This window comes from Staurois parvus, unplaced genomic scaffold (assembly GCF_062004578.1).
Source record: "Staurois parvus isolate SC_StPar_1 unplaced genomic scaffold, SC_StPar_1.0 ptg000126l, whole genome shotgun sequence".
Lineage (NCBI taxonomy): Eukaryota > Metazoa > Chordata > Amphibia > Anura > Ranidae > Staurois > Staurois parvus.
In genome coordinates, this window is record NW_028317922.1 from 637,993 (window position 1) to 665,042 (window position 27,050).

At 50.4% G+C, this 27,050-nt stretch overlaps 1 non-coding gene across 1 annotated transcript; it reads right to left on the reverse strand.

The window, feature by feature from the left end:
* Positions 1-21,208: 21,208 nt before the first annotated feature.
* LOC149466501 (small nucleolar RNA SNORD82) lies at positions 21,209-21,274 on the reverse strand. Its single transcript, XR_016312052.1, has one exon. It is a non-coding gene; the product is annotated as a small nucleolar RNA SNORD82 (small nucleolar RNA).
* Positions 21,275-27,050: the final 5,776 nt, after the last annotated feature.

Genomic DNA, 27,050 nt, shown 5'->3' on the forward strand with positions numbered 1-27,050 from the left:
GAGAATTGTTACTCTCACAGACACAAAATTGTTACTTGCACAGACACAGAATTGTTACTTGCACAGACACACAATTGTTACTGAGTGCCAGAGAATTGTTACTCAGGGACAGACAGAATTGTTACTGAGTGCCAGAGAATTGTTACTCAGGGACAGACAGAATTGTTACTGAGTGCCAGAGAATTGTTACTCAGGGACAGACAGAATTGTTACTGAGTGCCAGAGAATTGTTACTCTCACAGACACAAAATTGTTACTTGCACAGACACAGAATTGTTACTCGCACAGAGACAGAATTGTTACTCAGGGCCACAGAATTCATACTCAGGGACAGACAGAATTGTTACTGAGTGCCAGAGAATTGTTACTCAGGGACAGACAGAATTGTTACTGAGTGCCAGAGAATTGTTACTCTCACAGACACAAAATTGTTACTTGCACAGACACAGAATTGTTACTTGCACAGACACACAATTGTTACTCAGGGCCACAGAATTCATACTCAGGGACAGACAGAATTGTTACTGAGTGCCAGAGAATTGTTACTCAGGGACAGACAGAATTGTTACTGAGTGCCAGAGAATTGTTACTCAGGGACAGACAGAATTGTTACTGAGTGCCAGAGAATTGTTACTCTCACAGACACAAAATTGTTACTTGCACAGACACAGAATTGTTACTCGCACAGAGACAGAATTGTTACTCAGGGCCACAGAATTCATACTCAGGGACAGACAGAATTGTTACTGAGTGCCAGAGAATTGTTACTCAGGGACAGACAGAATTGTTACTGAGTGCCAGAGAATTGTTACTCTCACAGACACAAAATTGTTACTTGCACAGACACAGAATTGTTACTTGCACAGACACACAATTGTTACTCAGGGCCACAGAATTCATACTCAGGGACAGACAGAATTGTTACTGAGTGCCAGAGAATTGTTACTCAGGGACAGACAGAATTGTTACTGAGTGCCAGAGAATTGTTACTCTCACAGACACAAAATTGTTACTTGCACAGACACAGAATTGTTACTCGCACAGAGACAGAATTGTTACTCAGGGCCACAGAATTCATACTCAGGGACAGACAGAATTGTTACTGAGTGCCAGAGAATTGTTACTCAGGGAAGACAGAATTGTTACTGAGTGCCATAGAATTGTTACTCAGGGACAGACAGAATTGTTACTGAGTGCCAGAGAATTGTTACTCTCACAGACACAAAATTGTTACTTGCACAGACACAGAATTGTTACTCGCACAGAGACAGAATTGTTACTCAGGGCCACAGAATTCATACTCAGGGACAGACAGAATTGTTACTGAGTGCCAGAGAATTGTTACTCAGGGACAGACAGAATTGTTACTGAGTGCCAGAGAATTGTTACTCTCACAGACACAAAATTGTTACTTGCACAGACACAGAATTGTTACTTGCACAGACACACAATTGTTACTGAGTGCCAGAGAATTGTTACTCAGGGACAGACAGAATTGTTACTGAGTGCCAGAGAATTGTTACTCAGGGACAGACAGAATTGTTACTGAGTGCCAGAGAATTGTTACTCAGGGACAGACAGAATTGTTACTGAGTGCCAGAGAATTGTTACTCTCACAGACACAAAATTGTTACTTGCACAGACACAGAATTGTTACTCGCACAGAGACAGAATTGTTACTCAGGGCCACAGAATTCATACTCAGGGACAGACAGAATTGTTACTGAGTGCCAGAGAATTGTTACTCAGGGACAGACAGAATTGTTACTGAGTGCCAGAGAATTGTTACTCTCACAGACACAAAATTGTTACTTGCACAGACACAGAATTGTTACTTGCACAGACACACAATTGTTACTCAGGGCCACAGAATTCATACTCAGGGACAGACAGAATTGTTACTGAGTGCCAGAGAATTCTTACTCAGGGCCACAGAATTCATACTCAGGGACAGACAGAATTGTTACTCAGGGACAGACAGAATTGTTACTGAGTGCCAGAGAATTGTTACTCAGGGACAGACAGAATTGTTACTGAGTGCCAGAGAATTGTTACTCTCACAGACACAAAATTGTTACTTGCACAGACACAGAATTGTTACTTGCAGGGATCACAATTGTTACTCAGGGCCACAGAATTCATACTCAGGGACAGACAGAATTGTTACTGAGTGCCAGAGAATTGTTACTCAGGGACACCTAATCGTTGAATTAAATAGTATGTCAGACAACATGCAGAGGAGTGGCAGAGGAGGCAATGTTTTAGGAGCGAGCAGACGTGGCAGCAGAGGAAGGGGTCGAGGCAGCAGTATTCGCAGCCAGAGGCCAGTGCTCCCGGTGTCATCCAGCGGTCGTGTCTCCACCGACAACCCTGCCGTCATTGATTGGTTGGCTCGGTCGTCTTCCTCTTCCCAGGTCACCTCTGACACCTACAGCCAACGGTCGGTGGGTACGTCAGACACAACCGTTAGTTGGCATGGCCCGGGACCAAGCCCACTGAAATCACGTGTCCTCTACCTGCCCCTGTCCTTTGCTGTTCCCTCACCAAGCGAAGTATCGCATGCTGTGGGCTCAGCCCCACTGTACAGTGAGGAAGAGCTAACAGAGGGCGGTCAGGAACGGGGGGAGACATCGGCCTTTTCAGCAGCCAAGCGAACAAGTACTGGCGAGGAGAGTGGCTCGGTAGCCGGTCTAGAGACAGGTCTGTCTCCTGACCCAGACGCAGCCGAGGGGGCTAGTAGTGAGGCGGAGACCCTACTTGATGATGAGGAGGTTGATCGCACTTGGCAGCCTCGTCGTCATCAGGCAATTTCTTCCGCATCATCAGGAGAAGAGGGTGGCAGCTTGGCAGCGAGCAAAACAGTCGGTGGGTTGCCCAGGAGACAGCAGCAGGGTCGCATCAGTGTCAGTGGAGCCAAACGTCCACGGAGTAGAGCACCAGCTCCACTGCAGCCTACCACCACGGCCAGTAGTGGTGCCGGTGCGCACGGAGGAAGTAGCAGTCAGCCAGTGAAGAGTAGCGGGGGCAAAGTTTTCCTACTCGGTGGTGTGGCATTTTTCCTCAAGCCGCCCGAGGAAGTAAACGTAGCCGTATGTCGACTATGTGGCCAGAAATGCAAGCGTGGCCAGGGGGGCCCATGTTGGGACTACAGCGTTGCGTCAGCATATGCAGCGTCACCATTCGGTGGCCTGGGAAAACCGTGATAAACATACGGCGGTTCTGCCTGCCCCAGCCCCCGCTCCATCACCCGCTCCGTTACTTGCTCCGTCACCCGACGTCGTCAATCGCCCTCTATCAGCCAGTCAAGGCTCCAACACCTCTGCTGAGGGGAGTTGTCGCTCATTGGCATCTTCCGCTCGTTCAGATGCTCCTTCTCCTGCTACTCCTCTTCTCGGATTCCGTCAACAGTCTTTCTTGGAATCCGTATCCAAGAGACAACAGTTTGCGAGCACGCACCCGACGGTGCAAAAGCTGAACGTCCTCCTGTCCAAGTTGCTGGTGCTGCAGTCCCTCCCTTTCCAACTGGTGGACTCAGCACCTTTCCGAGAAATGATGGCTTGTGCCGCGCCGCGGTGGAGAGTGCCAAGCCGTCATTTCTTTGCCCAAAAGGCAGTGCCAGCCCTGCATTCACATGTAGAAGAGATGGTGGGCCAGTCTTTGAGCATGTCGGTCTCTGCCAAAGTGCACGGCAGCGCCGACGTGTGGAGCTGTAACTACGGTCAGGGACAGTACATGTCATTTACGGCCCACTGGGTGAACGTGGTGCCGGCACAGCCGCACCAGCAACTTGGACAGGTCACGACGCTTTTGCCTCCACGTTTGCACGTCCTTGGTCCAGCAAGCATGTCCGCCTCTACCACCTCTTTTTCCGCCGTGTCCTCAGCCGCCACCCCCGTGCCAAGTCCCATTACCCGACCGGCATATCACATGTGCAGGGCGCAACGGTGTCACGCTGTGCTGCACCTGGTATGCCTTGGCGAACGTAGTCACACAGGGGAGGAACTGCTGAGTGTAATGAACAGAGAAATCGACAGATGGCTGTCTCCGCGCAAACTAAAAATCGGAACCATGTTGACTGACAACGGAAAGAACATGGTGTCTGCTCTGCGTCAAGGAAGGTTGTGCCATGCGCCATGCATGGCTCACGTGTTCAATCTGGTTGTCAAGCGGTTCCTAAAATCCACCATCCCACTGCAAGACATCCTTAAAATGTCACGTAAACTGTGCATGCATTTCAGCCATTCCTACACCGCAAAGAACACCCTCATTGAGCTGCAGCGGCAGAACGGAATTCCACAGCATCGCCTGATCTGCGACGTTGCAACAAGGTGGAATTCAACCCTACACATGTTAGACCGCCTTTACGAGCAGCGAAAGGCCATCACCGATTTCCTGATGTTACAAGCGGATAAAGGTACTCCCCTGTGTAACTTAGATGTCAGCCATTGGCAGCTCATGCGTGACACCTGCCGCTTGCTCAGGCCCTTTGAGGAGGCCACGCTATTCGTGAGTCGGCAGGACTATGGGATGAACGACGTCATTCCTCTGTTGCACGTCCTGGAACAAATGCTGTTAACAATGGCTGGTCAGGGTGCGGTAGACGTGGCGCACAGATCTCAACGCCACATGACCCCTGTGGGGGCAGGACAGGAAGAAGAGGAGGAGGTAGAGGAGGACATTTGTGCTCAGGAATTATTGAGTGAAATGGGTGGTTTTTCCACTCAGCGGACAGGAGTGGAGGAGCAGGAGCATCTGGTAGAGGAGGAGGAGGAGGAGACAGAGGACCCAGACGCACCGTGGCAGTATGCTGTGGAGATGGAGGCAGGGAGTCCCTCGCATTCCTTGGCACAAATGGCCCATAGCATGCTCGGTTGCTTGCGTAGCGACAGCCGAATAATAACCATCAGACAGAGGGATGACTTTTGGCTGTCCACCTTGTTGGACCTCGCTACCGGTCCAAAATGGTGGCCTTTTTCACACCTGCTGAGAGGGGCAAAATTACGTACTATAAAAACCACCTATGTAGTCAGTTGGTCTCTGCCTTTGTGCGCCAACGTCCATCCTCAGACACTGTGGGCCCTGTGCGCTCGCGTTCCGCTGGCATGGCAGCAGGGGAGGGGTGGGGTGGTAGGAGCAGTGGCAGCTCCCCCAGCAGCGGCCTGCCTCAGTCTGCAGTCGATGATGAGTAGCCTTTCTTCACCAGCGCAGTGAGGAAACTACTAACCAGCCGCAGCAGCAGCAGCAGCATCAGGTGGACCTGGAGCAGGAGCTCCAAACAACAGGCTTGGGCCTACTTGGACAGCACCCTGCCAACCGAGGTTAGACAATCCCCTTGACTACTGGGCAACGAAACTTGACCTTTGGCCCAACTAGCTGAAATTTGCCCTTGAAAGGCTGTCATGCCCGGCCAGTAGCGTGGCATCGGAGCGCGTGTTTAGTGCGGCAGGAGGTATTGTAACTCCGCGGAGGACACGGACTGTCCACCCAAAGTGTGGAGAGACTCACGTTTGTGAAAATGAATCAGGCGTGGATTAGTCTGGATTCAAACCACCAGTTCCCTGACACAACTGACTAAATCCGCCATGAATCATGCCTCCAAACATGTGCCACTTTCAGGTCTCCTCACACTGCTGGTGTGTTGAATTTTTTGACATAGGGTGCTGGCAGATTACGGGCCTCCTATAGCTGCTGCCAGGCCCCTAATCTGCCATAGGCCCCTATATACCGCCTCCTCATGCTGCTGCCAAGTCTAGAGTCTCTCATGGGTCCCTGTACGGCCTCCCATTGCTGCTGTCTCCATCGCCACACTCTGCTGCCATGTGCCACTTTCAGGTCTCTTCACACTGCTGGTGTGTTAAATTTTTTGACATAGGGTGCAGGCAGATTACGGGCCTCACATAGCTGCTGCCAGGCCCCTAATCTGCCATGGGCCCCTATATACCGCCTCCTCATGCTGCTGCCAAGTCTAGAGTCTGTCATGGGTCCCTGTACGGCCTCCCATTGCTGCTGTCTCCATCGCCACACTCTGCTGCCATGTGCCACTTTCAGGTCTCTTCACACTGCTGGTGTGTTAAATTTTTTGACATAGGGTGCAGGCAGATTACGGGCCTCACATAGCTGCTGCCAGGCCCCTAATCTGCCATGGGCCCCTATATACCGCCTCCTCATGCTGCTGCCAAGTCTAGAGTCTGTCATGGGTCCCTGTACGGCCTCCCATTGCTGCTGTCTCCATCGCCACACTCTGCTGCCATGTGCCACTTTCAGGTCTCTTCACACTGCTGGTGTGTTAAATTTTTTGACATAGGGTGCAGGCAGATTACGGGCCTCACATAGCTGCTGCCAGGCCCCTAATCTGCCATGGGCCCCTATATACCGCCTCCTCATGCTGCTGCCAAGTCTAGAGTCTCTCATGGGTCCCTGTACGGCCTCCCATTGCTGCTGTCTCCATCGCCACACTCTGCTGCCATGTGCCACTTTCAGGTCTCTTCACACTGCTGGTGGTTAAATTTTTTGACATAGGGTGCAGGCAGATTACGGGCCTCACATAGCTGCTGCCAGGCCCCTAATCTGCCATGGGCCCCTATATACCGCCTCCTCATGCTGCTGCCAAGTCCAGAGTCTCTCATGGGTCCCTGTACGGCCTCCCATTGCTGCTGTCTCCATCGCCACACTCTGCTGCCATGTGCCACTTTCAGGTCTCTTCACACTGCTGGTGTGTTAAATTTTTTGACATAGGGTGCAGGCAGATTACGGGCCTCACATAGCTGCTGCCAGGCCCCTAATCTGCCATGGGCCCCTATATACCGCCTCCTCATGCTGCTGCCAAGTCCAGAGTCTGTCATGGGTCCCTGTACGGCCTCCCATTGCTGCTGTCTCCATCGCCACACTCTGCTGCCATGTGCCACTTTCAGGTCTCTTCACACTGCTGGTGTGTTAAATTTTTTGACATAGGGTGCAGGCAGATTACGGGCCTCACATAGCTGCTGCCAGGCCCCTAATCTGCCATGGGCCCCTATATACCGCCTCCTCATGCTGCTGCCAAGTCCAGAGTCTCTCATGGGTCCCTGTACGGCCTCCCATTGCTGCTGTCTCCATCGCCACACTCTGCTGCCATGTGCCACTTTCAGGTCTCTTCACACTGCTGGTGTGTTAAATTTTTTGACATAGGGTGCAGGCAGATTACGGGCCTCACATAGCTGCTGCCAGGCCCCTAATCTGCCATGGGCCCCTATATACCGCCTCCTCATGCTGCTGCCAAGTCTAGAGTCTGTCATGGGTCCCTGTACGGCCTCCCATTGCTGCTGTCTCCATCGCCACACTCTGCTGCCATGTGCCACTTTCAGGTCTCTTCACACTGCTGGTGTGTTAAATTTTTTGACATAGGGTGCAGGCAGATTACGGGCCTCACATAGCTGCTGCCAGGCCCCTAATCTGCCATGGGCCCCTATATACCGCCTCCTCATGCTGCTGCCAAGTCCAGAGTCTGTCATGGTCCCTGTACGGCCTCCCATTGCTGCTGTCTCCATCGCCACACTCTGCTGCCATGTGCCACTTTCAGGTCTCTTCACACTGCTGGTGTGTTAAATTTTTTGACATAGGGTGCAGGCAGATTACGGGCCTCACATAGCTGCTGCCAGGCCCCTAATCTGCCATGGGCCCCTATATACCGCCTCCTCATGCTGCTGCCAAGTCTAGAGTCTCTCATGGGTCCCTGTACGGCCTCCCATTGCTGCTGTCTCCATCGCCACACTCTGCTGCCATGTGCCACTTTCAGGTCTCTTCACACTGCTGGTGTGTTAAATTTTTTGACATAGGGTGCAGGCAGATTACGGGCCTCACATAGCTGCTGCCAGGCCCCTAATCTGCCATGGGCCCCTATATACCGCCTCCTCATGCTGCTGCCAAGTCTAGAGTCTCTCATGGGTCCCTGTACGGCCTCCCATTGCTGCTGTCTCCATCGCCACACTCTGCTGCCATGTGCCACTTTCAGGTCTCTTCACACTGCTGGTGTGTTAAATTTTTTGACATAGGGTGCAGGCAGATTACGGGCCTCACATAGCTGCTGCCAGGCCCCTAATCTGCCATGGGCCCCTATACCGCCTCCTCATGCTGCTGCCAAGTCCAGAGTCTGTCATGGTCCCTGTACGGCCTCCCATTGCTGCTGTCTCCATCGCCACACTCTGCTGCCATGTGCCACTTTCAGGTCTCTTCACACTGCTGGTGTGTTAAATTTTTTGACATAGGGTGCAGGCAGATTACGGGCCTCACATAGCTGCTGCCAGGCCCCTAATCTGCCATGGGCCCCTATATACCGCCTCCTCATGCTGCTGCCAAGTCTAGAGTCTCTCATGGGTCCCTGTACGGCCTCCCATTGCTGCTGTCTCCATCGCCACACTCTGCTGCCATGTGCCACTTTCAGGTCTCTTCACACTGCTGGTGTGTTAAATTTTTTGACATAGGGTGCAGGCAGATTACGGGCCTCACATAGCTGCTGCCAGGCCCCTAATCTGCCATGGGCCCCTATATACCGCCTCCTCATGCTGCTGCCAAGTCTAGAGTCTCTCATGGGTCCCTGTACGGCCTCCCATTGCTGCTGTCTCCATCGCCACACTCTGCTGCCATGTGCCACTTTCAGGTCTCTTCACACTGCTGGTGTGTTAAATTTTTTGACATAGGGTGCAGGCAGATTACGGGCCTCACATAGCTGCTGCCAGGCCCCTAATCTGCCATGGGCCCCTATATACCGCCTCCCTCCTGCTGCTGCCAGGTCCAGAGTCTCTCATGGGTCCCTGTACGGCCTCCCATTGCTGCTGTCTCCATCGCCACACTCTGCTGCCATGTGCCACTTTCAGGTCTCTTCACACTGCTGGTGTGTTAAATTTTTTGACATAGGGTGCTGCAAGATAACGGGCCTCACATAGCTGCTGCCAGGCCCCTAATCTGCCATGGGCCCCTATATACCGCCTCCTCATGCTGCTGCCAAGTCCAGAGTCTGTCATGGTCCCTGTACGGCCTCCCATTGCTGCTGTCTCCATCGCCACACTCTGCTGCCATGTGCCACTTTCAGGTCTCTTCACACTGCTGGTGTGTTAAATTTTTTGACATAGGGTGCAGGCAGATTACGGGCCTCACATAGCTGCTGCCAGGCCCCTAATCTGCCATGGGCCCCTATATACCGCCTCCTCATGCTGCTGCCAAGTCTAGAGTCTCTCATGGGTCCCTGTACGGCCTCCCATTGCTGCTGTCTCCATCGCCACACTCTGCTGCCATGTGCCACTTTCAGGTCTCTTCACACTGCTGGTGTGTTAAATTTTTTGACATAGGGTGCAGGCAGATTACGGGCCTCACATAGCTGCTGCCAGGCCCCTAATCTGCCATGGGCCCCTATATACCACCTCCTCCTGCTGCTGCCAGGTCCAGAGTCTCTCATGGGTCCCTGTACGGCCTCCCATTGCTGCTGTCTCCATCGCCACACTCTGCTGCCATGTGCCACTTTCAGGTCTCTTCACACTGCTGGTGTGTTAAATTTTTTGACATAGGGTGCTGCAAGATAACGGGCCTCACATAGCTGCTGCCAGGCCCCTAATCTGCCATGGGCCCCTATATACCGCCTCCTCATGCTGCTGCCAAGTCCAGAGTCTGTCATGGTCCCTGTACGGCCTCCCATTGCTGCTGTCTCCATCGCCACACTCTGCTGCCATGTGCCACTTTCAGGTCTCTTCACACTGCTGGTGTGTTAAATTTTTTGACATAGGGTGCAGGCAGATTACGGGCCTCACATAGCTGCTGCCAGGCCCCTAATCTGCCATGGGCCCCTATATACCGCCTCCTCATGCTGCTGCCAAGTCTAGAGTCTCTCATGGGTCCCTGTACGGCCTCCCATTGCTGCTGTCTCCATCGCCACACTCTGCTGCCATGTGCCACTTTCAGGTCTCTTCACACTGCTGGTGTGTTAAATTTTTTGACATAGGGTGCAGGCAGATTACGGGCCTCACATAGCTGCTGCCAGGCCCCTAATCTGCCATGGGCCCCTATATACCGCCTCCTCATGCTGCTGCCAAGTCTAGAGTCTCTCATGGGTCCCTGTACGGCCTCCCATTGCTGCTGTCTCCATCGCCACACTCTGCTGCCATGTGCCACTTTCAGGTCTCTTCACACTGCTGGTGTGTTAAATTTTTTGACATAGGGTGCAGGCAGATTACGGGCCTCACATAGCTGCTGCCAGGCCCCTAATCTGCCATGGGCCCCTATATACCGCCTCCTCATGCTGCTGCCAAGTCCAGAGTCTGTCATGGTCCCTGTACGGCCTCCCATTGCTGCTGTCTCCATCGCCACACTCTGCTGCCATGTGCCACTTTCAGGTCTCTTCACACTGCTGGTGTGTTAAATTTTTTGACATAGGGTGCAGGCAGATTACGGGCCTCACATAGCTGCTGCCAGGCCCCTAATCTGCCATGGGCCCCTATATACCGCCTCCTCATGCTGCTGCCAAGTCTAGAGTCTCTCATGGGTCCCTGTACGGCCTCCCATTGCTGCTGTCTCCATCGCCACACTCTGCTGCCATGTGCCACTTTCAGGTCTCTTCACACTGCTGGTGTGTTAAATTTTTTGACATAGGGTGCAGGCAGATTACGGGCCTCACATAGCTGCTGCCAGGCCCCTAATCTGCCATGGGCCCCTATATACCGCCTCCTCATGCTGCTGCCAAGTCTAGAGTCTCTCATGGGTCCCTGTACGGCCTCCCATTGCTGCTGTCTCCATCGCCACACTCTGCTGCCATGTGCCACTTTCAGGTCTCTTCACACTGCTGGTGTGTTAAATTTTTTGACATAGGGTGCAGGCAGATTACGGGCCTCACATAGCTGCTGCCAGGCCCCTAATCTGCCATGGGCCCCTATATACCGCCTCCTCCTGCTGCTGCCAGGTCCAGAGTCTCTCATGGGTCCCTGTACGGCCTCCCATTGCTGCTGTCTCCATCGCCACACTCTGCTGCCATGTGCCACTTTCAGGTCTCTTCACACTGCTGGTGTGTTAAATTTTTTGACATAGGGTGCTGCAAGATAACGGGCCTCACATAGCTGCTGCCAGGCCCCTAATCTGCCATGGGCCCCTATATACCGCCTCCTCATGCTGCTGCCAAGTCCAGAGTCTGTCATGGTCCCTGTACGGCCTCCCATTGCTGCTGTCTCCATCGCCACACTCTGCTGCCATGTGCCACTTTCAGGTCTCTTCACACTGCTGGTGTGTTAAATTTTTTGACATAGGGTGCAGGCAGATTACGGGCCTCACATAGCTGCTGCCAGGCCCCTAATCTGCCATGGGCCCCTATATACCGCCTCCTCATGCTGCTGCCAAGTCTAGAGTCTCTCATGGGTCCCTGTACGGCCTCCCATTGCTGCTGTCTCCATCGCCACACTCTGCTGCCATGTGCCACTTTCAGGTCTCTTCACACTGCTGGTGTGTTAAATTTTTTGACATAGGGTGCAGGCAGATTACGGGCCTCACATAGCTGCTGCCAGGCCCCTAATCTGCCATGGGCCCCTATATACCACCTCCTCCTGCTGCTGCCAGGTCCAGAGTCTCTCATGGGTCCCTGTACGGCCTCCCATTGCTGCTGTCTCCATCGCCACACTCTGCTGCCATGTGCCACTTTCAGGTCTCTTCACACTGCTGGTGTGTTAAATTTTTTGACATAGGGTGCTGCAAGATAACGGGCCTCACATAGCTGCTGCCAGGCCCCTAATCTGCCATGGGCCCCTATATACCGCCTCCTCATGCTGCTGCCAAGTCCAGAGTCTGTCATGGTCCCTGTACGGCCTCCCATTGCTGCTGTCTCCATCGCCACACTCTGCTGCCATGTGCCACTTTCAGGTCTCTTCACACTGCTGGTGTGTTAAATTTTTTGACATAGGGTGCTGCAAGATAACGGGCCTCACATAGCTGCTGCCAGGCCCCTAATCAGCCATGGGCCCCTATACCGCCTCCTCCTGCTGCTGCCAGGTCCAGAGTCTCTCATGCCATGTGCCACTTTCAGGTCTCTTCACACTGCTGGTGTGTTTAATTTTTTGACATAGGGTGCAGGCAGATTACGGGCCTCACATAGCTGCTGCCAGGCCCCTAATCTGCCATGGGCCCCTATATACCGCCTCCTCATGCTGCTGCCAAGTCTAGAGTCTCTCATGGGTCCCTGTACGGCCTCCCATTGCTGCTGTCTCCATCGCCACACTCTGCTGCCATGTGCCACTTTCAGGTCTCTTCACACTGCTGGTGTGTTAAATTTTTTGACATAGGGTGCTGGCAGATTACGGGCCTCCTATAGCTGCTGCCAGGCCCCTAATCTGCCATGGGCCCCTATATACCGCCTCCTCATGCTGCTGCCAAGTTCAGAGTCTGTCATGGGTCCCTGTACGGCCTCCCATTGCTGCTGTCTCCATCGCCACACTCTGCCATGTGCCACTTTCAGGTCTCCTCACACTGCTGGTGTGTTGAATTTTTTGACATAGGGTGCTGGCAGATTACGGGCCTCCTATAGCTGCTGCCAGGCCCCTAATCTGCCATAAGCCCCTATATACCGCCTCCTCATGCTGCTGCCAAGTCCAGAGTCTGTCATGGGTCCCTGTACGGCCTCCCATTGCTGCTGTCTCCATCGCCACACTCTGCCATGTGCCACTTTCAGGTCTCCTCACACACTGCTGGTGTGTTGAATTTTTTGACATAGGGTGCTGGCAGATTACGGGCCTCCTATAGCTGCTGCCAGGCCCCTAATCTGCCGTAGGCCCCTATATACCGCCTCCTCATGCTGCTGCCAGGTCCAGAGTCTCTCATGGGTCCCTGTACGGCCTCCCATTGCTGCTGTCTCCATCGCCACACTCTGCCATGTGCCACTTTCAGGTCTCCTCACACTGCTGGTGTGTTCCATTTTTTGTCATAGGGTGCTGGCAGATTATGGGCCTCCCATAACTGCTGCCAGGCCCCTAATCTGCCATGGGCCCCTATACCGACTCCTCATGCTGTGACGTTGCAACAAGGTGGAATTCAACCCTACATATGTTAGACCGCCTTTACGAACAGCAAAAGGCCATCACAGATTTCCTGATGTTAAAAGCAGATAAAGGTACTCCCTGTGTAACTTAGATGTCAGCCATTGGCAGCTCATGCGTGACACCTGCGCTTGCTCAGGCCCTTTGAGGAGGCCACGCTATTCGTGAGTCGGCAGGACTATGGGATGAACGACGTCATTCCTCTGTTGCACGTCCTGGAACAAATGCTGTTAACAATGGCTGGTCAGGGTGCGGTAGACGTGGCGCACAGATCTCAACGCCACATGGCCCCTGTGGGGGCAGGACTGGAAGAAGAGGAGGAGGTAGAGGAGGACATTGGTGCTCAGGAATTATTGAGTGAAATGGGTGGTTTTTCCACTCAGCGGACAGGAGTGGAGGAGCAGGAGCATCTGGTAGAGGAGGAGGAAGAGGAGACAGAGGACCTAGACGCACCGTGGCAGTATGCTGTGGAGATGGAGGCAGGGAGTCCCTCGCATTCCTTGGCACAAATGGCCCATAGCATGCTCGGTTGCTTGCGTAGCGACAGCCGAATAATAACCATCAGACAGAGGGATGACTTTTGGCTGTCCACCTTGTTGGACCCTCGCTACCGTTCAAAAATGGTGGCCTTTTTCACACCTGCTGAGAGGGAGGCCAAAATAACGTACTATAAAAAACACCTATGTAGTCAGCTGGTCTCTGCCTGTCTGCGCCAACGTCCATCCTCAGACACTGTGGGCCCTGTGCGCTCGTGTTCCGCTGCCATGGCAGCAGGGGAGGGGTGGGGTGGTAGGAGCAGTGGCAGCTCCACCAGCAGCGGCTGCCTCAGTCTGCAGTCGATGATGAGTAGCTTTCTTCACCAGCGCAGTGAGGAAACTACTAACCAGCCGCAGCAGCAGCAGCAGCATCAGGTGGACCTGGAGCAGGACCTCAAACAACAGGCTTAGGCCTACTTGGACAGCACCCTGCCAACCGAGGTAGACAATCCCCTTGACTACTGGGCAACGAAACTTGACCTTTGGCCCCAACTAGCTGAATTTGCCCTTGAAAGGCTGTCATGCCCGGCCAGTAGCGTGGCATCGGAGCGCGTGTTTAGTGCGGCAGGAGGTATTGCAACTCCGCGGAGGACACGACTGTCCACCCAAAGTGTGGAGAGACTCACGTTTGTGAAAATGAATCAGGCGTGGATTAGTCTGGATTTCAAACCACCAGTTCCTGACACAACTGACTAAATCCGCCATGAATCATGCCCCAAACATGTGCCACTTTCAGGTCTCCTCACACTGCTGGTGTGTTCCATTTTTTGTCATAGGGTGCTGGCAGATTACGGGCCTCCCATAGCTGCTGCCAGGCCCCTAATCTGCCATGGGCCCCTATACCGCCTCCTCATGCTGCTGCCAAGTCCAGAGTCTCTCATGGGTCCCTGTACGGCCTCCCATTGCTGCTGCCTCCATCGCCACACTCTGCCATGTGCCACTTTCAGGTCTCCTCACACTGCTGGTGTGTTCCATTTTTTGTCATAGGGTGCTGGCAGATTACGGGCCTCCCATAGCTGCTGCCAGGCCCCTAATCTGCCATGGGCCCCTATACCGCCTCCTCATGCTGCTGCCAGGTCCAGAGTCTCTCATGGGTCCCTGTACGGCCTCCCATTGCTGCTGTCTCCATCGCCACACTCTGCCATGTGCCACTTTCAGGTCTCCTCACACTGCTGGTGGGTTCCATTTTTTGTCATAGGGTGCTGGCAGATTACGGGCCTCCCATAGCTGCTGCCAGGCCCGTAATCTGCCATGGGCCCCCGTACCGACTCCTCATGCTGCTGCCAGGCCCGTAATCTGTCATGGGCCACTGTTGTCGCTTGTTGGCATATTCCGCTCGTTCAGATGCTCCTTCTCCTGCTACTCCTCTTCACGGATTCCGTCAGCAGTCTTTCTTGGAATCCGTTTCCAAGAGACAACAGTTTGCGAGCACGCACCCGACGGTGCAGAAGCTGAACGTCCTCCTGTCCAAGTTGCTGCTGCCAGGCTCGTAATCTGTCATGCGCCCCTGTACCGCCTCCTCATGCTGCTGCCAGGTCCAGAGTGTGTCATGGGCCCCCGTACCGACTCCTCATGCTGCTGCCAGGCCCGTAATCTGTCATGGGCCCCTGTACCGCCTCCCCATGCTGCTGCCAGGTCCAGAGTGTGTCATGGGTCCCTGTACGGCCTCCCATTGCTGCTGCCAGGCCCGTAATCTGCCATGGGCCCCTGTACCGACTCCTCATGCTGCTGCCAGGCCCGTAATCTGTCATGGGCCCCTGTACCGCCTCCTCATGCTGCTGCCAGGTCCAGAGTGTGTCATGGGTCCCTGTACGGCCTCCCATTGCTGCTGTCTCTATCGCCACACTCTGCCATGTGCCACTTTCAGGTCTCCTCACACTGCTGGTGGTTTCCATTTTTGTCATAGGGTGCTGTATGGCCTCCCATTGCTGCTGCCTCCACCGCCACACTGTGGCTCCACACTCTGGTTTTGGCCCCGTGACTGCCCAAATGAGTGAAGTGTGCGGTGATTCTAAGATCGACGGCACTCATCTGCATGTCATACTGACTGACAGTATTATTTCTCTTCCCCAGCAGACTCCAAGGGCATTTAAATTAAAGGTACAGTGTTCTGCACTAATATTAAGTCTCTCTGAAGCCTAGAAACACCCTTTTTTAAGTTAAATTCACAGCGAATTTATTCGACTCGAATCGAATATTGTCCACGAATTCGCCGAATCAGTCGAATCGAATTTTTCATTTCTTCGCTCATCTCTAGTGAAGACCAAAGAGCTGTCGAAGGACACCAGAAACAAAATTGTAGACCTGCACCAGGCTGGGAAGACTGAATCTGCAATAGGCAAGCAGCTTGGTGTGAACAAATCAACTGTGGGAGCAATAATTAGAAAATGGAAGACATACAAGACCACCGATAATCTCCCTCGATCTGGGGCTCCACGCAAGATCTCACCCCGTGGGGTCAAAATGATCACAAGAACGGTGAGCAAAAATCCCAGGACCACACGGGGGGACCTAGTGAATGACCTGCAGAGAGCTGGGACCAACGTAACAAAGGCTACCATCAGTAACACACTACGTTGTCAGGGACTCAGATCCTGCAGTGCCAGACGTGTTTCGCTGCTTAAGACAGTACATGTCCGGGCCCGTCTGAAGTTTGCTAGACAGTATTTGGATGATCCAGAAGCGGATTGGGAGAATGTCATATGGTCAGATGAAACCAAAATAGAACTGTTTAGTAGAAACACAACTCCTCGTGTTTGCAGGAGAGAGAATGCTGAGTTGCATCCAAAGAACACCATACCTACTGTGAAGCATGGGGGTGGCAACATCATGCTTTGGGGCTGTCTCTCCGCAAAGGGACCAGGACGACTGATCCATGTACAGGACAGAATGAATGGGGCCATGTATCGTGAGATTTTGAGTGCAAACCTCCTTCCATCAGCAAGGGCATTGAAGATGAAACGTGGCTGAGTCTTCCAACATGACAATGATCCCAAACATACCGCCCGGGCAATGAAGGAGTGGCTTCGTAAGAAACATTTCAAGGTCCTGGAGTGGCCTAGCCAGTCTGCAGATCTCAACCCCCTAGAAAACCTTTGGAGGGAGTTGAAAGTCCGTGTTGCCCAGCGACAGCCCCAAAACATCACTGCTCTAGAGGAGATCTGCATGGAGGAATGGGCCAACATACCAGCAACAGTGTGTGCCAACCTTGTGAAGACTTACAGGAAACGACTGACCTCTGTCATTGCCAACAAAGGATATATAACAAAGTATTGAGATGAACTTTTCATATTGACCAAATACTTATTTTCCACCATAATTTGCAAATAAATTCTTTCCAAATCAGCCAATGTGATTGTCTGGATTTTTTTTTCTCACTTTGTCTCTCATAGTTGAGGTCTACCTATGATGCCAATTACAGGCCTCTCTCATCTTTTTAAGTGGGAGAACTTGCACACTTGGTGGCTAAATACTTTTTTGCCCCACTGTAAATCCATCTTATGCACAGGAGACCAGTATCTTCTATGACCTTTACTGTACACAATAGAATTTCAGAAAGACAGATAGGGTATGACCAGAACCCCGATTGTTCTCCAATATATTTAAAAAAAGCTGGCGTAGGTCTCTAGATGCATTGGCATTACCAACAGTCCCAAAAAGTCCTTGCTAGCCTGTAGTCCAAGCAGGCCAAATAATGGAATATTGCAGTCAGTAGAAAATGTAAGCGCTTTATAAGCACTAGTAACATTAAACTGTATAATCAAAAGAAAGCCTGGAGACTGCCTCTAAAGGAATGAAGATATTCTCACATATTAACATGATATACATGTATAGAGAACCATGCCACAGCTGAATATATTCAAGAAACAGAATTCAAAGATCATTTTACTACACATATACAGTTGTGTTCAAAATAATAGCAGTGTGTTGAAAAAAGTGAATAAAGCTCAACATCCTTCCAATAGCTTTTATTTCCATACACACAAATGCATTGGGAACACTACACATTCAAAATCAAATCAAAACATGAAGAAAAATATATCAAATTTTTGTTGTTCCGCTTAAAAAAAATTTAAAAATTTAGACCAGCCCCACTTTGAAAATTCAACGATTTTCACTGCAAACTATAATGCAGGTATAGCTCTAGAAAACTACTGAAATGCAACGTTTATTTAAACTCACAGAACAAACCTTTTGTGAAGGGCTAACTGAACACATCAGGCCTACATTTCTACGACTTTGGAACATGCACCACGACGAAGCTACTATTGTCTTCCTCTAGTACTGCAAACTTTACCTATGAGGAAACTGAAGCTATTGTTGAAACAAGGATGCAAATATGGGCTTGACTGAACCCCAACCTTCCTTATCTGCTCACTTTATTAAAACTGGTGATTAAGTATTAAAAACAGTGTGTCAGCATAACAACCAGGCTGCCAACATCTTTTTGGTCCCCCCAATAACAGCATCACTATAAAGGGAACAAAGAGTGAGCAGTAATTGACTTTAATTTACAGAGAGTTTCACAATCCATGCCTTAAAGTCAATTAGAATCCAAAAGATACACAGGACCTATTCTTGCTTGCTATTAGGCTAGATGTGTACATTTAATATATAATCATATTATGAAAATGTAAAAACTAGCCAACGGATCAATTTAAAAACAAAAGTACTATATGGGAGGACAAACAGATCCTATCCTATGTTCTCTGCATTTTTTGTTTTCTCTGCAGGAGTGTTGGCCTTCTCTACTTTCATCACAAAACAAAGAACCTTCTTTCCATTTAATTTCAGGGCTTTTTCCACTTCCTCCGCAGTAGCAAACTCCACATAGCCAAACCTCCTGCAGTAGAGATGGAAAAGTGAAGGAGCTGCAGCACAACAAACAAACAAGAGATCCCTGTGCTCAAATCCCAACCGCTAGTGCATGCATTTATCTATCAGGTGCTAAAGGGGTGTAACCACATATTAACACTAGAAATTCTGAGGACCCTCTGCACACTGGTATATACCCTTTCCAGCAGACTATGCAATAAATAGGGATATTTAGTTCACACATATTGCAATACATGCTTAAGCTGGCCAACTGTGTCAAAGTAATCCCTCTATGGCCAGTCCTACTCTGCTCTGCCGACGCAAATGCTACTGTGGACACAATGCTAGCATAGGGGAAAAGACACAATGGGGGAGAGCTACAAGGTTCAGGTCTGGCTACTGACCCAACAATACAACAAACAAGATCTACCTGTGCTGAAATCCCAATAGCTAGTACATGCATTTATCCATCAGGTGCTAAAGGGGTGTAATTAATATTAATATGTGGTTACATCCCTTTTAGCACCTGATGGATAAATGCATGTACAAGCTATTGGGATTTAAGCACAGGTATATATATTTTTGGAAAGGGTCAGGGACTTTTTTTTTTAACACAAAGTTGAGTTTTCGGTTCTATAGTCTTCAATGGAGACAATGCGGAAAAGCATGTAGTGCATTTTTTTTAATGCATTTTTTTGGTTTAATCTTCCTAGCAACTAGAAAAAAACCGTATGTACAAAAACACACCGCAAAAAGCACTGCAGAAACGCAAACTGCATAGGTGTGAACCAGCAGAAGCATGCAGTTGCAGAGCAAGTGAAGGAGCTGCAGCACAGGGCGCCTATTCAGCACGTTATCTTAAGAAATACTTACTTGGAGGCTCCAGTCTGAACATCCTGCACTGGCAAGTTCTTCTTACAGAAAAAACTCCCTCAGAGCATTTTTAAGTTCATCATAATCTTTTGCAGAATTCAGATTTGCAACAAATACTGACAAATCTAACAAAAGGAGTAAAAAAAAGAAAAAAAGATTTTAACCAGAAATACCAAATACACATTAGCAAATATGGCATGAACTTTGAAATGATGGCCAACATTGAATAGAATTAGCATGTAAAGCAGGAATTTCAGCTTCATTATCTGTCCCAGAGACCCAAGGGAACGCTATTATGCTACTATACCAACACAACTTAAAGCAGAGATATACACACACCGATTTAACAGTTTCACATAAATGACATTCAGAGCATCCCATGAGAACAACTGTCACAGTTGCCTGCATCTTTCAACTAAACTGTCAAGCCATTTAATGGTTGGTGTTCTAACCAATCACACGCGCAGCACCCTGGCAACTGCAGAACAGAGGCTAAAGCTGGCCATACATTACACAACTTTCCTATTCAATTTCCTTTAGATTTACCTTCAACTAAGACACGCAAGAGCCTTCCTGACTGCATACAAACTGAAAGTTTAGGTTTGACCGCATATGTTTTGGAAAACCTAAAGGAAATTGACACTTGCAGACTTAATACTACTGACAAGAGAAAACTCAACTGAAATTTTCTTGACACTTGTACCCCAGAAGGGCCATTATATTGCCAGGTGAGAATTCTCAAATTTTCTCAACTGGAATGCACACAGCCAATATGGATTTCCTGACATTTTCGATAACCTCTGCATCTGGATATGCATAGTACACGACAAAGGTCTATAGGTGCCAGAAAACCAAGAGTCCAGCATACATCCAGCGCCCCGAATAACATTTCCTAAACACATCACTTCCAGAGCCAATTTTTTTAACATTTTGCGCACATTTGTACATAAAAATGCACATGAAACCCTGAAAATATTTTAAGGTACAAAAAAAATTTTAATGTATGAACTTTTTTTTTTTTTAAATATTTTTCAGCAAAAAACTAATGAAAACAAATGCTCAATTTCCTGGTAAAGTATAAAAAAAAAAAAAAAAAGTAGTGTCACCATGGTGACACTCCACTCCTAGAGTGACAGTATGTAAAAAAACAAATATAAAAAAATAAAATTGTTAAAAAAATGTTTAAAAATTATAATTTTGGTTATAAACTAATTTGGGATTTTTTTTTTACTGGAAAGATAACGGAATACATTTTGGCCAAGATTTATGATGAAATATATATTTGCAAAATTTTATAAGAAAAACACTTTTTTTCAAAATTTTTGGACTTTCATTTACATAGCAAAAAAAATAAAAATCCCAGTGGTGAATAAATACCACCAAAATAAAGCTTTATCTGTCTAAAAAAAAGGCTAAAAAATTCATATGGGTACAGTGTTGCATGACCGCGCAATTGTCATTCAAAGTGTGATAGCACTGAAAGCTGAAGATTGGCCTGGACCAGGAAGGGGGTAAAAGTGTCCAGACTTGAAGTGGTTAAATATGGCAATGCAGTTAAGTAGAGCAAAAAGGCTTTTTTTTCCCTTTTTAAATCTGTTGGATAGAAGAGGAGAGGGTTCCATTTATTGACCATCTGTGTCAGAGAATTCCCTTCACTTCCTTCAATGTTGCCTCAACATGAAGAGGAGATATCTTTCCAATGTGAAGGATATCCTCTCAGACAGTTGTCACAGGAAAACGTGCCCCCATTAGAAAAAGGTCTCCTGCATTCATTGTTTTGGTGGCAACAAAATGTTGAATCTCTACAACGGGGACACAGACGGCAAAAAAAAAAAAAAAAATCTGACAAAAGGTTTTCTTTCATTACACAAGTAAAAAAAAAATAAAAGTTCCAGTAAAAAGAGATCTCCATTGCATGTTAAAAACAAAGTTATCACATTTATGGCACATCAGCAAACATCAGTCATCAAAGATCAGTATTAAGTCCCAAAATTGTTCATCATTTGTGCCAACAATTCATAAGACAGCAGGCAGCTTACCCTCCTCTTCAGACTCCTCCTTTCCAGGTTTCTTCCCTTGAGGCATTTTGGCAGGAGCTTTCTTGGCAACAGGTTTTTTCTCTTCTTCAGATTCATGTAAAGAATAGAATTCCATTAACACACCAAACCAAATTTCAGTGACACCATCTCTCTATTAGATATCTAGTATTGTAAGAGTGGGAGGAGCCATCCACTATGTCCATGTCTCCTTCCCCTGTAATCCCAGGGCGTTGCCATGGAAACAGAGGTGACCCGGAAGTAGAAAAGAGGGCAGTCTGTCACTTCAGGTGTCCTCAACCCACAGAGCGCCGCCTCTTTCTCTATGATTTGCCTCCTGTTCTCCTCCCCCTAGGTGGAGACCCGCCCCTTCCATCACGGCAGATGAGGATTCTGATCCCGCCTCTTCTCCGCCCCCTCGAAGAGTTCTACACCATACTCCTCCCCCCAGGCGGAGTTTCGGTCTTTTCCCCACTCTCATTTAGAGAGGTACCACGCCCCCACATTTATGGAGGTGAAAGCCACCCCCTCTAAAAAGTTCAATGGGAGGACATAGAGATGCCGCCCCAAAGCTTTGTCGCCCCGCCCCCATGCTCTGATGCCACGCCCCCGTTTTCTGAGTGGTAGGTTGCAAAGTCCCCGCCCCTCTCATTTGCATAAATGTTGCAGAGGATTGTGGGTATGTTGGTGTGTGATCTGGGGATGGGGGCTGAGCGGTTGTGTGTAATGTATGAGTACGGTATTCGGTGTAAGAGGTATACATTATTCATAATAATACATCTACACATACATCACAGCAGACACGTCTAGGAATAAAGGGAATGAAATGGACGGGCTCTCCATGATGTGACCCTCACAGATCCTGGAAGGGTTTATATAGAACAGGACACACCATGGTAATCAGCTGAGGGACGGCTTACTACCAAGGCTATGTGCACACCTTGGGGGGGTGTGAGGCCAGAACCAATCACTGGTGAGTCCAGAACCAATTGGTGTCCAGAACCAATCACTGGTGAGTCCACCAAGACCACATGACATGAGAAGAGCAACAAACGAAAAGAGAAGAAAAAGAAGAGATGTTGTCATGTGGGACCTTGGAGGGTGGTGGAGGTGATTGGCTGCCTGGCAGAGCAAGTCTGCGGTGTGAGATGGAGGCGCCCCACTGAAGAGTGAAGATATGCGTGCGTGTGGGCGCTACCAGAACCCGATTCAGACTACTCTCCCTTCCCTCACCAAACTTTTACTTCACCACAGCATGTGAGGGTGCTGCACGACCCGATTCAGACTACCTTCCCCTCCCCCACCCTCATTATTCATCACGGCATGTGGGGGCGCTACATGACCCAATTCAGACTACTCTCCCCTCCCACACCATCATTACACTCCGCCACCGCATGTGGGGGCGCTACACCACTACTCTCCCCTCCCACACCATCATTACACTCCGCCACGGCATGTGGGGGCGCTACACCACCCGATTCAGACTACTCTCCCACCCTCATTACACTCCGCCACGGCTTGTGTGGGCGCCACACGACCCGATTCAGACTACTCTCCCCTCCCCCACCCTCATTATTCATCACGGCATGTGGGGGCGCCACATGACCCGATTCAGACTACTCTCCCCTCCCCCACCCTCATTATACTTCGCCACAGCCCGAGGGGGTGCCACATGACCCGATTCAGACTACTCTCCCCTCCCTCATTATACTCCGCCACGGCTTGTGGGGGCGCTACAGAACCCAATTCAGGCTACTCTCCCTTCTCCCACCCTCATTAATCCCCGCCACAGCCAGTGTGAGCGCCACATAACCCGATTCAGACTACTCTCCCCTCCCCACCATCATTATACTGCACCACGCCCGCTCTCCCCTCCCCCACCCTCATTATACTCCACCACGGCTTGTGGGGGTGCTACACAACCCAATTCAAACTACTCTCCCCTCCCCCATCCTTATTATACTGCACCACGGCCTGTGGTGGCACTACACGACCCAATTCAGACTACTCTTTCCTCCTCCACCCTCATTATACTCCGCCACGGCCTGTGTGGGCGCCACACGGCCCAATTCAGATGACTCTCCCCTCCCCCACCCTCATTATACTGCACCATGGCCTGTGGTGGCACTACACGACCCAATTCAGACTACTCTCTCCTCCTCCACCCTCATTATACTCCGCCACGACAAAACCACTTCTTCGGTTCCAAGACCTTCCATTCTCAACCAGTGTTCCATGGAACCCTGGGGGCTCCTCCAGAGGTTAAGAGTCCTTTGAATTGTGGCTGAATCTGATGGTGCCTGAATAGTTCTGGACCCAATGCCTATTTGAAGAGCCAACGGCAGGACACCAAAGATCTTTTTAACGGTCTGTAAGAGTGGCCTGCTGACCACCATTGTAGGGGGCAATCTTCCAAATGACTACCACTAAAAGGGGGGTGCGAATTCTTCCCACTGGCCACCAATGCAAGGGCCACTCTTTCAAATGATTACCACTAAAAGGGGCAAAATTCTTCCCACCGGCAACCAATGCGAGGGCCGTTCTTCCCACCGGCCACCAATGCGAGGGCCGTTCTTCTCACCGGCCACTAATGCGAGGGCCGTTCTTTCCACCGGCCACCAATGCGAGGGCCGTTCTTCTCACCGGCCACCAATGCGAGGGCCGTTCTTCTCACCGGCCACCAATGCGAGGGCCGTTCTTTCCACCGGCCACCAATGCGAGGGCCGTTCTTTCCACCGGCCACCAATGCGAGGGCCGTTCTTCCCACCGGCCACCAATGTCAGGGCCATTCTTCCAACAGGCCACCAATGTAAGGAGCATTCTGCCCACCGATCACCAATGAATTAATTTTAGCAAGGGTTTCCTGAAACCTGACAATTATTTCAAGGATTCCTCGGGTAAAACTCTTGAGAAAGTCTGTCTAAGAGTTTCACAAAGATGCTCAGCATTTATATTCACAACTTAGGTCACCTCACCCTGATTGCCATGGAACATGGAAATGTGGATTGTCCAAGAGCAGGATGTGGGTGTGTGAAAGTGGCACCATCCTGTCCTAGTTACATAACCCCATTGTTGGTGTCAGGAAACCTTTATAGTCGTTAGCTCCTCCATTTACATCGGCTGATAGTGTGAATTGTCGTCAAATCGCTGGGGCATTATATGTGGTAGTAAGATGGTGAAGAAGGCCACCCACCCAGTGGTGTATTTAGGTTTTGTGCTGCCCTAGGCAACACTAACATCGTCCGACCCACAGACACCGACCAACACCAACCCCCCCACCCCCTTGTCCCTGTCGTGGAGAAAGCCTGACATTGACCAACAACACCCTTGCCCCCCACCTGGGAGAGCCTTCCACTACCACCCCCCGCCCTGGCAATAGGGAGAAAGATACTCATCTTCATCTCTGGACATCACCGGGAACGAGAGTCAGGCTCTACATACACCATTAACCACTTCCAGTCCGGACACCTTTCCCCCCCTTCCAGTCCGGACACTTACACCCTTCCAGTCCGCACACTTTCACACCCTTCCAGTCCGGACGCTTTCACCCCCCTTCAAGTCCGGACGCTTTCACCCCCCTTCCACTCCGGACGCTTTCACCCCCCTTCCACTCCGGACGCTTTCACCCCCCTTCCACTCCGGACGCTTTCACCCCCCTTCCAGTCCGGACGCTTTCTCCCCCTTCCAGTCCGGACACTTTCCCGCCCTTCCAGTCCGGTCACTTTCCCCCCCTTCCAGTCCGGACACTTTCCCCCCCTTCCAGTCCGGACACTTTCCCCCCCTTCCAGTCCGGACACTTTCCCCCCCTTCCAGTCCGGACACTTTCCCCCCCTTCCAGTCCGGACACTTCCCCCCCCTTCCATTCCGGACACTTTCACCCCCTTCCACTCCGGACACTTTCACCCCCCCTTCCAGTCCGGGCACTTTCCCCCCCTTCCAGTCCGGACACTTTCCCCCCCTTCCAGTCCGGACACTTTCCCCCCCTTCCAGTCCGGACACTTTCCCCCCCTTCCAGTCCGGACACTTTCCCCCCCTTCCAGTCCGGACACTTTCCCCACCCTTCCACTCCGGACACTTTCCCCACCCTTCCACTCCGGACACTTTCCCCCCCTTCCAGTCCCGGCACTTTCACCACCCTTCCACTCTGGACACTTTCCCCCCCTTCCAGTCCGGACACTTCCCCCCCCCTTCCATTCCGGACACTTTCACCCCTTTCCAGTCCGGACACTTTCACCCCCTTCCAGTCCGGACACTTTCACCCCCTCCCAGTCCGGACACTTTCAACCCTTCCAGTCCGGACACTTTCAACCCTTCCAGTCCGGACACTTTCACCCCCTGCAAGTCCGGACACTTTGTCCCCCTTCTAGTCCGGACACTCCCCCCCCCCCCAATCTTCAGCTTTCAGTGCTGTCACACTTGGAATGACAATTGCGTGGTCATGCAACACTGTACCCATATGAATATTGTAGCATTTTTTTAGACAGATAAAACTTTATTTTGGTGGTATTTATTCACCACTGGGATTTTAATTTTTTTGCTCTATAAATGAAAAAGTCCAAAAATTTTGAAAAAAAGTGTTTTTCTTATAAAATGTTGCAAATAAATATTTCATCATAAATCTTGGCCAAAATTTCTTCCGTTATGTTTTTAGTAAAACAAAAAAAAAATAACCCAAATTAGTTTATAACCAAAAATTATAATTTTTCTCAATTAATTTTTGTTTTTATTATTTACATACTGTCACCCTAGCAGTACAGGGTCACCATGGTGACACTGTACTACTTGTGGGGGGTGATGAAGATGTTTTTTTTTGTTTTTTTTACACTGAATGCTCTTACTCCCATAAATCTGTAAAAGCAATCATTTCTCCTCTCTGGCTGCATTCCTGCAGCCATTGAGAAATGCTGTGTGAGCTGTGATTGGTCACAGCTTGTCACATGGTACAAGGCTGTTGTGAATGGCCCTGTACCATGTGACCTCTGTGATAATTCACAGATTTCACACGTAGTAAGCAATAATGTCAGAAGTGACATCTTGCTTACTACTCTGCATTTGATCACTGATTTGCCACTCACTGATCACATGATCACACAGAGATCCCATACAGCGATCGCAGTGCCGCTCACTCCCGGCAGCGCTCCCATCTGGTCGTTTATGGACATGGTCCGGACGGGAAGAGGTTAACGGGTTAATTTGCTGCATGTGCGCGCCCTAAACTGAACTTCACTGTATTTTTCATGGAAATTTTAGCTTTGCGCTAATGTCGTGGGACGCAGAAACTTGGATCGGCCGCCATCTTGTTCTCCGAGGTCTTTGCTTTCAGGAAACACATCATGGCGGGAGGTTTCATCTGACCTATCAGGACTAAAACGCAAATCCAGCTCCGGCGGGGGAAAGGGTTCATCCTGATTGGTGGTTATAGGTGTCAGGGCTCCGCCCCTGCGGTACGGTGCACTCCCCTGACTGTCCGCAGCTTGTAGGAGGAACGCGGAGGAGGACAGGGGTCTCCGGAGGAAGGGGGAGCCCCAGACACATCTCTAGAGACAGAGAGAGAGGGAGAGGAATTAGTGAGAGGTCACAGAGTATACCCTGCATGAGGAGCTCCGCCTTCACTGGGAACATGCTGCTTCCTCCAGGAGAAGGCTCTGTGTACACAGAATGGAGGGGCAGTGAGGGGGCACCGCCCTATTCACTGTCTACCACACCGGAGTCTCACCTCTGCCGCTGCAAACAGCTGCCTGAGTGCCACT